A 10,993-nucleotide genomic window follows, 5' to 3' on the forward strand; every position below is an offset into this window, starting at 1 on the left:
GCTGCCCATAGACATACACAATTGCATATGCGTTGCCTACCTTTAATCGCCGGAGGAGAGGATGCACAGAAAAAAATATTTTGCCTTCCTATGCATCCTCTCATCCGGATAGCCCACTTCCACTTCCTATCCTTTCCTTACAAGAAAAAGGGTGAGAAGGGAAAGAGGAGTAAATGAGGCCTCCGGGACGCAGACTTATCAGACGAAACGCGGAATTACTTCCACTTCACGCCTGTCTTCTGTGTGGTCGTGGTATTTCACAGGGCGAGCCGGGCCGATTCGCGCGAAGATGTTGAAGCGGGCTCTACCACTGTTAAATTTTCAAATAGATATGACTATCTTACTTCTTACTGATATCAGAAATGCAAATTGGATGTTTAGATGGAAGGATATATGTTAGAAGATATCTCCAGAACGGCTGCATAGATCTCGCTGAGATTTGGCATAAATGTAAATAATAATATTAAACATACATCAATCCTCTAAACATTTGCATTTATAATATTTAGTAAGAAGTAAGATTTTATAAAAATACTAGCGGACCCGACAGACGTTGTCCTGTCTACACGTCTTTAATTTGAATAAATTAATATGAAGTTAATATTTGATGAAAATTGTGAATCTAAACCATTCCCAGATCCCCTTGAACACACACAAAAAATTTCATCAAAATCGGTCCAGTCGTTTGAGAGAAGTACAGTGACATACACATTCACAGAAGAATTATATATATAAAGATTTTCGTTTTTTGCGTGTAAGTGATTTTATGTCTTCGTATTAGTACTACATTACATGATTATAAAAGCGATAGTTCATCATATCCATGCAGTTCTAGAGATACCTTCAAACAAACATTCAAACATTCGCGATCAGTATCTTAGTAAGATATAAACTCATAAAAGTTATAGTAACTTTGCTAACACGTTTTAAACAAAAAGATTGATAGTTTATAGCTTATCGGTTGTAAAATTTAATATGTTATAAAATTTATTTGTTAAGCCTTTAAATGTGTCGGGCGAGTTAATGATTTCAGAATGTTTTATATCAAATACAATAAAGAAACGCAAGAACGTTCCTAAGATGGCAATGTATTGTCTATTCTTCTTGTTGCACGCTTTTGAAACTTTCATAGCTGTGGTTCTCATACGATTTAATCAATGAATGTAGCTATTATGCAATCCATATTGAGTTATATTATAGAAATATAAAAAAATATTCTCACGTATATTACATTAATTTCAAAAGTACTAATAACATAATTAGTATTAACCTACTTTTCAAATAGATTTGATTACGTCTAGTATAGATTTTTTTAGATTGCAAAAACCTTATGAAGACTACAAATATATTAAAATCTTATATTAGTGAGGTTAAGTTATTAAGTTAAGTAAGTAATTAAAGACTAGATTAAAGATAACATTCGGAAAAAAATATTTAATTTATTGATTTCGTTTTATCATCTATTGATTTTATCTTATTTCTTATTTAATTATTAAAATCTGAATTTATTATTAAACTAGCTCTAGCCTGCTACTTCGTTCGCGCAGAATTAAAAAAAAAGACTTAATTAGTAGCCTATGTATACTTCCAGATTATATTAGACATCTATGCCAAATTTCAGCGAAATCCATACAACCGTTCTGGTGATACCATCTAACAAACATCCATCCATACATCCAAAAATTGGCATTTATAATATTAGTAAGATCTACCTTTACCTCCTCGTTTTACAAACATGTAGAGCATATCACTCAAGTAAGAACTAACCATCATTTTTAAACAAGATTGAGTTTGCCGGTTGGTGACTAACCAAATCAAATGGTTCGGTATGAAATTTTTAAATATGTAAAATAGCGTGTACATAATTCTCCGTTATGCTTGTTGCCGTTACAGAATTGACCATAACAGTTGGCTTTGAGTAACGGACGGCGCGTGCGGAACGCTCGTATTAATTATTTCACGATCATTTAAATAGCTCTACGGGAATAAAATGCGCTACAAATTAACCATGCTAGCATATTCAGTTAACTAACTTTAGTGAGAATCTACGCTAAGGGTCTCCATTAGTGAACAATGACGGTAGTGTATTTTCATCTTTATTTTCTCGCTAGTTATGGTGAATTTACTATTAATGACTGCTTTCTGGGAATTATGTGAATGTATTTATAACTAGAGTGCATTGAAAATTTGTAATAAAATTGAGAAATATAACAATATACTCTCATCTGAGAGAATATACTCTCACCAAAAAACTCTAGTTATGGAGGAGGATTTGCATGACCTCCAAACACAAATTTTGTTTGAGATGAGACAGGATTAGTATTGCCTTTAATCGTCGGAAGCTGATAATTTTTGGTAAAGTTAGAGTAACTTGTCAATTATTTATACAATTAAAGAAATCATACGTATGACGTATTTGCGCTACTTAAAAAAAATATTATATATATTCAAAATTTTCGTGTGTATGTCCGCAAGTCCGCGTTTGTTCCGGATAATCACCGAAAGGATTGGATCGTTTTAGACGGGACACTTACTGGAAGGTAGCTTATATGCGCGGGAGTAACTTAAGCTGTTTTTAAACGCGCTGACGAATTCACAGGCGACAGATAAATATAAACAAATAACTAAAGACTAAACTATAGCCAACTGAAATTCTTATTGGTCCCATTTTTTTTTTATATCAGAAGGCGGCAAACGAACGAGCGGCCACCTGAAATCGCTGAAATAGCGAAGTGACCGTTGCCCATAGACACACGCAATCGCATATGCGTTGCCTACCTTTAATCGATGGAGGAGAGGATGCACAGAAAGAAAATATTTCCCCTTTCCATGCATCCTCTCATCCGGAAAGTCCACTTCCATTTCCCATCCTTTCCTTATAAGAAAAGGGTGGGAAGGAGGACTAAATTAGGCCTCCGGGACGCACACTAATCAGACGAAACGCGGAATTTCTTCCTCTTCACGCCTGTTTTCTGTGTGTCGGTGGTATGGCGAACCTGGCCAATTCGTGCGCAGATGTTAAAGCGGGTTCTACCACTCTTAACCCATGATGCTAAGAGGCATAGTCATAACAGCCTATTTGAAATAACTGTAAAATAACTATAACTATAATTTCTTCAATAAAAACAAAGTTTAAACTAAAATTAAAAACTGGTTTTAAAAATTATGTCTATGTAGATTACAGTTCATTAATTTACTCAAAAGTAATTTATGCATCAAAAAAACTATTTTAGCGCCCAATCTAATGCGTCTTCAACATCGATATTATTTTTTTTTATTGTTAAAAAAGGAAAATTTTCAACATAATATTCATATATTCATTCAACTATAGAATAAAATTAATTAATTATAACTTTTAGCGACAATTGTGAGAGCAAAATACTAAATGTATTTCAATGATAATTAACCAGTTTAATTAATTTACAATTATGCATTCTCCATTTAAATAAATATAAAACTATAAACCTATCAACTTTAATTCTAGCGCCAATAAATATGCAATTTCTGTGCAAAAGATATACAACGTCTAAAAGACTATTCAAATTGACATGCAATCAACATTACTATTAACAACACTGCCAAATTATAATTAAAAAGTAGCGAAATTTCTTTTCATATCTGGACAATTTTATTTGAGTTATATTCGCTAACATAATGTAGAAAATAAATTTTATATCGCCATAAAATCATATTTCTCTTCTGATTTATATACCTACTAGCTCTTACCCGCGACTTCGTCCGTGCAGAATTAAAAAACAACTTAATTAGTAGCCTACGTGTTCTCCCAAGCTATGTTCTACATCCATGCCAAATTTCAGCGAAATCCGTGCAGCCGTTTCGGAGATACCTTCAAACATCCATCCATCTTTCCATCCATACATGTAAACATTCGCATTATAATATTAGTAAGAAGTAAAATTTATACGTACCCTAGTACAAAATATGCAACTAAACAAAGCGCTTTTAAAGAACTATCCAAAAGAAATGTAAGCAAAACGTTATAATACCTATTTTCAGTAAAATCATATTTGACAAGCTGACATTTAATAAAAAAAAAAGAACACTGGCCCAAAGCAGGATAAAGCGCAGGTACATATCTATGGCTTCTAATTTTTTATCGCCGCATAAAAAATGAAATCGTTTTTTTTTTTGTTAATAAAAAAATCAACAAGTCTATGTTACGATGACTACTGTCTTATCTCTGTTTTTCAAATAGAATGAAAAGAGTAAAAATATTTTTATACATGTATTTCGGCAGTGTAAACTCACGGCTATTCAGCATCCAGCTCGTGGTCAGTCGTTTGTTGAGGACAGTCGAGTGGGGCGTGCGTCACACCGTTATGTCGGCCACATTGGTCGCTGTACTGAGAAGGCGGCGACGTTGTATCAAATCAACGGTTACCGTCGTTACAATTAAAAATATTTTAATTTTGTATTAAAGACTGCGAATGAGTACAACAAATAGTATAAGTTGGCTCCGATGGAAACGTATTTTCAATGATTATAAACTGGCTAGCTGACAGTCGCGACTTCGTCCGCGCGAAAAAAAAAATAGTAGCCTATGCCACAAACAGTAATGAGATTGAATGTGGATGGCTACAAAGATAGAGGAAGACCAAAAAAGTATGGAATGACTCGGTGAAAGGCGATATGCGTAGGAAGGGGGTAGATTCAGATATGACGGCTGATAGAGGTGTATGGAGGAGTAGTACACACCTGTGCCAACCCTCCGTAGGGATAAGGGCAGGTTGATGATGATGACCTACCACAAAGCAAGAAACAGAAATTTTCTAGACACAAACATACATTTGGTTTTATTCGCAATAATGTTAATTATAAACTCTCGCAAAAAAGTTGGATTAAGGACCCGATATAAGAGACAATTTTTGCAAACCGTTCGCATTGTGAGGGAGTTCTTGTGTCTACAGCCCTGACCGCTGTTTACTTGAATCATGGGATTCTGCAGCCGGTGGGATAGGTACTGTACTGGTTTTTGATTTGGTTTCTTTTATAATAAGTTTTATCATTATTTTTTAACCTTTTGCATTTGGCCAGCGTGGTTGACTATGGCCTAGTCGCCCTTGATTTAGGGTAGGCTCCGAGCCCCTCGGTGGGGACGTAAAGTGAGCTGATGATAAATTATTTTTTAAATTATATTATATATAAAATATGTAAATAACGAATATGAGAATATAATAATAGCAATTTTATCTGTATCCTCGTCTCTTTACATGGACCAATAAAATAGCTCTGAAAATGCAATTTAATCAAGAAACCGACATAATTTATTTTTCAATTATATAGACTTCGCTATAAAATAATTTGCAAATGTCCGCTGAATCCATTTTGTCACTTAAAGTATTTTAATTATAACATACTAAATAAACCTGGACGTTAAACGTATACATTTATAATTTTATAACACAATAAATAACAGTTAAAAACATTCAATTAAATATATTCAAAATATTATCGGACATGTTAAATTAGTTAACCGTTTTGTTTTTAATAATTAATGTAACAATTTAGGTACACTTTTAAAAAATACAATAAGGTAATAAAATTCACATAAAATTGGAATACAGTTTTGTTAAGTATCATATCAAAAACTAAGATAAGCGTAAAAATTACCATAGAAATAATCTATTAATGCTTTTTCTTTTAGCATGGAATAAATTTTTGTGCTTAATTACCACTAACTGTCGCCAGCAATTCCATATGTGCAGAATTAAAAAAAGTAGCCTACGTGTTCTTCCAGATTATGTTCTACATCTACGACAATATTCAGCGAGATCCATTGAGCCTTTCCGGAGATATCTTCAAACAAACATCCATCTAAACATTCGGTTTTATATAGTTACCTATTGAGAAATTTTATTTTTTTGCGTATTTTCAAATTACATTACTAGATGATAGCACAAGTTACCTTTAGGCATCTTCTAGTCAGACGTAACTTGCAGAAGCAACACTTTCAAGAGATTCGAGCTATTTTAGCTCTGTAAACATAGGTTAGTTTCCATGTTAAGTTTTACAACGAATTTGTAATCGATCGACGTGAATTAAGTATTTATATTTGAAAATAGTCATTTTAACTAAAGTAGAATTTTAAATCTTACGAATATTATAAATGCGAATGTTTGGTTTATTAGAAGGTATATTCAGAACAGCTGTATGGATCTCGCTGAATAGAACATTGTCTAGAAGAACACATAGGTTACTTATTAAGGTTTTTTAAGTTTCGCGCGGACGGAACCTCGGGCGACAGTATAGACCAGTCTTCCCCAAAATGTGCGATAACGCCCCCTTGTGGGCGCTGCAGGTCTCAAGTTGCGGGTTATAGTAAAAGTTTCGTTTAGAATTCTCCGTTAATATACATATATATGTTACAATAATTAATTAATTTAATTTGAAGTAATTTGAAGTGGTTTTTAAATATGTGAAAATATGGGGGGCGCTAAAACATATTTATTCTCAAATTGGGCAGTAGACAAAATTAGTTTGGGAACCACTGGTATAGACTAATTTAAATAAAATATTTTTAATAAATTATATTTTTTTTACAAAATATAAGGTTGATTCAACAAAGTAAACTATAAGTGATTGTTACAAGAAATAACAATTCACAATCACTAGCGATGGTTGTTGTGCCGTGTCAATTATCTCTACTTATTATAGAGAGCTCTTTTTATTACGGCCGTTGTGGGAAATCACTGGAACAATATTATCGGAAGAGTTCCCAAGTATTTCACATACGACAGTGGGACATGCACTTAACAATTATTCATCTATTGTTAAGGGCTTACATATAGATTTTTATACTTGTTAACTCATAAATTTACAGGTTTAAAGGAGCCTCCTGTTCCTACATTTCTTCAAATTGTAAATTCTGAATTTTATTTCCCGCCATTATTCTCTTCGTCGGACATTAGATAGGCCACAGAGGCCTATCAGAGTTAGTAGGCTAAACCATGCCTATACTAGGATACTATTTCATTGAAATAAAAAGTTAGTGTCTACATTTATGTATGTATATAAAAATTATTTTAGTAATAACTTTTATACTAATAGTGTTAAAATTTCAATGAAATTTCTTTTTATTGCCTAACTAAATTCAACGATGCGCTACTTTCTTTTTCGCATGTAATTCGTAACTACATAAATCTGAATTTTAAATCATTCGGTAATGCAATAAACCACAAAATGTACAGTTATTTTCTAAATGAAAGTGTTTGTTTCATATTTTAGAGTCATATAAATAAGATGGGTATATGAAATACAGTTTAAAATTATGTGATAGTTAAAAAAATTAATAACCAACATCTTACCTAGGAAATTAGTCTTGAAGTGTTGCTCGTGAATTTAAAATAATATGCGATAACATTTAGTAATAAAAATTTAAACATTGTTTAAAAATGTCACAAATGTCCACTTTAATATACAGACACTATATTACTTTATAAGCACATTTTAAATTAAAAAAAATTTTAGGTTATTTTAAATGCAATGTCGTAATGGCGCCGCGTATTTTTTCGTACTGACGTTCGGGCGGGAGAGGGTAGCGCGAGTGCGCCCGTCGTCACGCGTGTCGTAGCAATGGCGTCGGGCGCTGCGAACACCTGTTCCACAGAGCGCATATCGCACGGGGATATCCGCACTGGCATTAAATTCAATTCATCGCACGCGGCAAATTAAAAATATATCCACCTACGAATTGATGGAGATTGATGGCCCCGTCATATCAATTTATCCACCTAGCTGTATTTGCAAGGAAATTAAAAATCAGCTGTAAAAAGCTTCATGGTGCTCACGTGAGTATAATCTTCAACTGCCTTTGAATGTAGTCGTATATTTTTCCAAGCAGATTCTTTCGGAAACTCCGATGGTGTCGATCCATAATTTGTAAAAAAAATAGGTAGACTACCTACTGATTTAATAAATAAAAAATGCAATATACCCTACGATGGTCACTATTTGAAGTATAAATTAAAAATTTATATTTTTCATTTAAAAAAATATGTTATAACAAAAAATTAATAATGAAACAAAAGATAATCAGGCAAAATAAAACAATAATAGCGAAAGTTTAAAAGACATTTCATCATAAAAAAATCTTGGCAGCGGTGGGATTCGAACCCACGCCTCCGAAGAGACTGGTGCCTTAAACCAGCGCCTTAGACCGCTCGGCCACGCTACCGTGTCTAGTGAGGTTGAAATTAAGCAACAACTTCTATAGTAGACACCTCTTTGTCCTAATGTTAAAAAGCAATATTCAAAGGAGTAAAATACCGAATGTTTTTCACCAATGAATGCCAATTAGTCATTGATTTGATGAAATCCTCTACACTCTACTAGTACTCTACTAGGAAAATAGGAATGAATTGGTAATGATTTCTATGAAATGACGTAACTTTGTGTCGCGTTTGGTATTTTCCAAAGAAAGCTGTTAACGTAAGGTGTTAGTTTATGACCATGAGACGACGTGTGTGGTGACCAAGCTTACTATGACTTTGTTATTATGTATAAGCAAATAAGAAATATTGTAAAGTAATGTTAAACCATGTAATATGCAGATATTATACATATTTGAAGTTATGGTGTTGTTTAAGTAATTTATTACTTTGATCTAACTTGTACTTAACAATAGGTTTTTATTCTTTTTATTTCATAATATTCAAATATAATAGAATAATTAAAATATACGAAATAAAGAAAGATGTTTGCTATTAATATGTTTCTTTCAAACTTTTAGTTATAGCGACATCTAGTGTCAATTTTATAAGTTTTTTCTAGCAACAATTTGTTTACATATATGATTTAAGATCGTTTTATTAAATTCTTAATTATTATTTATTTTTTAAATGCGAGGATATTCTTTTTATATTATTAAATGTTGTTACAAATAAAAATGTGTGGTACAAAGTAGAGTAACTTCGATTCCAGCCGTAATACTCTGAAATACATATTTCCATCTCGCTTAAATCCTATAAGAAAAAAGAGATAACAATATGGGGACGTAATAGATTAAAAACCTGGTTATTAAATAATAAAGCTTACAAAATTAGAAACTTATTAGCCTTATAAATATAAACATCTATCCAGGAAATAACTGCAATAAATGCAGCTACCATACCGTAATTATAAATTGAAACGAACCACAACAATGTAAAAACTATGCCAATGCGTAATTAACGATAATATAAAGGAAACATCAAGCAATCTTGTTACAATCCAATCCCTTACCTACATACCATAATGTAAACGATATTTAAATTATACAAATGTTTTTAAGGTAATCATTTCCATTTATTTTACAACTAGAGATTGCCCGCGACTTAGCGCAAAAAAGGAGTCTATGACATTAGCTACTTTCTAGTCAAACTCCTATGAAAATCGATCGCTATTTCGTACCCGAAACATGCAGGGATTTGTGGAAGACAAATATTTAAAAACTGGATTTTCTTTCTAACCACAATACAATTCAGTGTTTGAAATTAAATTTCAATTTTATCAAGTAATATGTAAAAATTCATGAACAAATTATGAAGAATTGGTAAATGTAACAAAATATTTTTTTTATTTTCGTACAGGCAGTCAACGGCCCATTAGCTCAGTTGGTTAGAGCGTCGTGCTAATAACGCGAAGGTCGCGGGTTCGATCCCCTCATGGGCCACAGCATTTTTGTTATTCTTGTTGGATTTAAATTTAAATTTTATTATACGATCAGTTAAAAGGGCTTTTACCATATTCTAGCTTAGACAAGAGTGTTTCAATAGTTTGACTTCGAACTTACAAACTCCGAAACCTATGTAGAGACGGTAGGAAAAACCAAAATTGATTAATTATTTTCGTTGTGACTAGTGCATTGCTATACCCACATTCCTCCTACATGTTTTCTAGTTGGAAATGTCGAAATATTAAGGAAATGTGAGATCGATCTACCTGGCAATTCTAGTAAATGGAACATGTTACAAATATGTTACAGATTCCAAATTACTATTTTAGTAATGAAATAATAAAAATATCTTGAAATAAATGACACCGTCAACCCAATTAACATCACCACGAAAATAACTGCTCGGAATAGTTTGCCGACGTCGGCGAATTCAAAGACGTTTCCGCTGATTTGGCATCAAAATTGTTTAAAACATTGGAATTGCAAAAGTATTTTAACGTTTTATGCTACAAACAAATTCTCTTTCCATACTACTAATCATTGCTTAACACAGTTCAAAATGTGCATCTTTCTAATATTATAAATGCGAATGTTTGGATGGTTGTTAGTAGGTATCTTCAGAGAGTGCATGGATCTCATTGAAATTTGGCGTACATATAGAACAATCTGGAAGAACACATAGGCTACAAATTAAGTTATTTTTTCATCCCGCGGACAGAGTCACGGGTGACAGCTAGTAATCTATAAAATTAGATAAATGTTCTATATATATAATTATTTTTTCGCTACCAATTCGAATTATTTGGCAAATTTAAATAATTAAACTTAAAACAAAATGAAACAAACAAAAATAAATATAAAAACAATGTATTCATTAAAATCTCTTTTAAATTAACAAGTAATATACTTATACACGCACACTTATACCTAAATTAAATAGATAAGTACAAGTATTAAATATAAAGATTAAAAAAAATATAAAAAAGTTCGATAAATAGATGAGCCTCTGTGTTAATAGCCATTATGACTTGTTAGTTTTTTTTAGCCAAAAAAATTATAAAATATTATTAATTGCACAACCGGCCGCACTTCAATGTACAAAAATATAGTAATATAATTAATAATATAATTAAATAATATAAATTAATTAATATAATTAATTCTAAATTATTTACATTTTATTTACTAAAATAATAATAATATAATAATGGTCAAACTGAATGTAAATTACAGTTTTATTTGTTCTACTTTAGGTGGGGTGGAGTAGTTATTTTGATAAAAAATAGTTTACAATTCTGCTTCACGGATTTAAATTAAGAA

General features: G+C 32.0%; 1 long non-coding RNA gene and 2 other non-coding genes across 3 annotated transcripts in view; 1 reads left to right on the top strand and 2 right to left on the bottom strand.

Moving 5' to 3' along the window:
- The window catches only part of LOC106114168 (uncharacterized), a 42,307-nt gene extending 34,741 nt beyond the window's left edge, over positions 1–7,566 (bottom strand). Inside the window, exon 1 of the long non-coding RNA XR_001227696.1 lies at positions 7,326–7,566. This is a non-coding gene — a long non-coding RNA (uncharacterized LOC106114168). The remainder of the gene's footprint in view (positions 1–7,325) is intronic.
- Positions 7,567–8,112: 546 nt separating this feature from the next.
- Positions 8,113–8,194, bottom strand: TRNAL-AAG (transfer RNA leucine (anticodon AAG)). The gene has a single exon. It is a non-coding gene; the product is annotated as a tRNA-Leu (tRNA).
- Positions 8,195–9,596: 1,402 nt separating this feature from the next.
- Positions 9,597–9,670, top strand: TRNAI-AAU (transfer RNA isoleucine (anticodon AAU)). The gene has a single exon. It is a non-coding gene; the product is annotated as a tRNA-Ile (tRNA).
- Positions 9,671–10,993: the final 1,323 nt, after the last annotated feature.

This window comes from Papilio xuthus, unplaced genomic scaffold (genome assembly GCF_000836235.2).
Source record: "Papilio xuthus unplaced genomic scaffold, Pxut_1.1 DF828142.1, whole genome shotgun sequence".
Classification (NCBI taxonomy): Eukaryota; Metazoa; Arthropoda; class Insecta; order Lepidoptera; family Papilionidae; genus Papilio; species Papilio xuthus.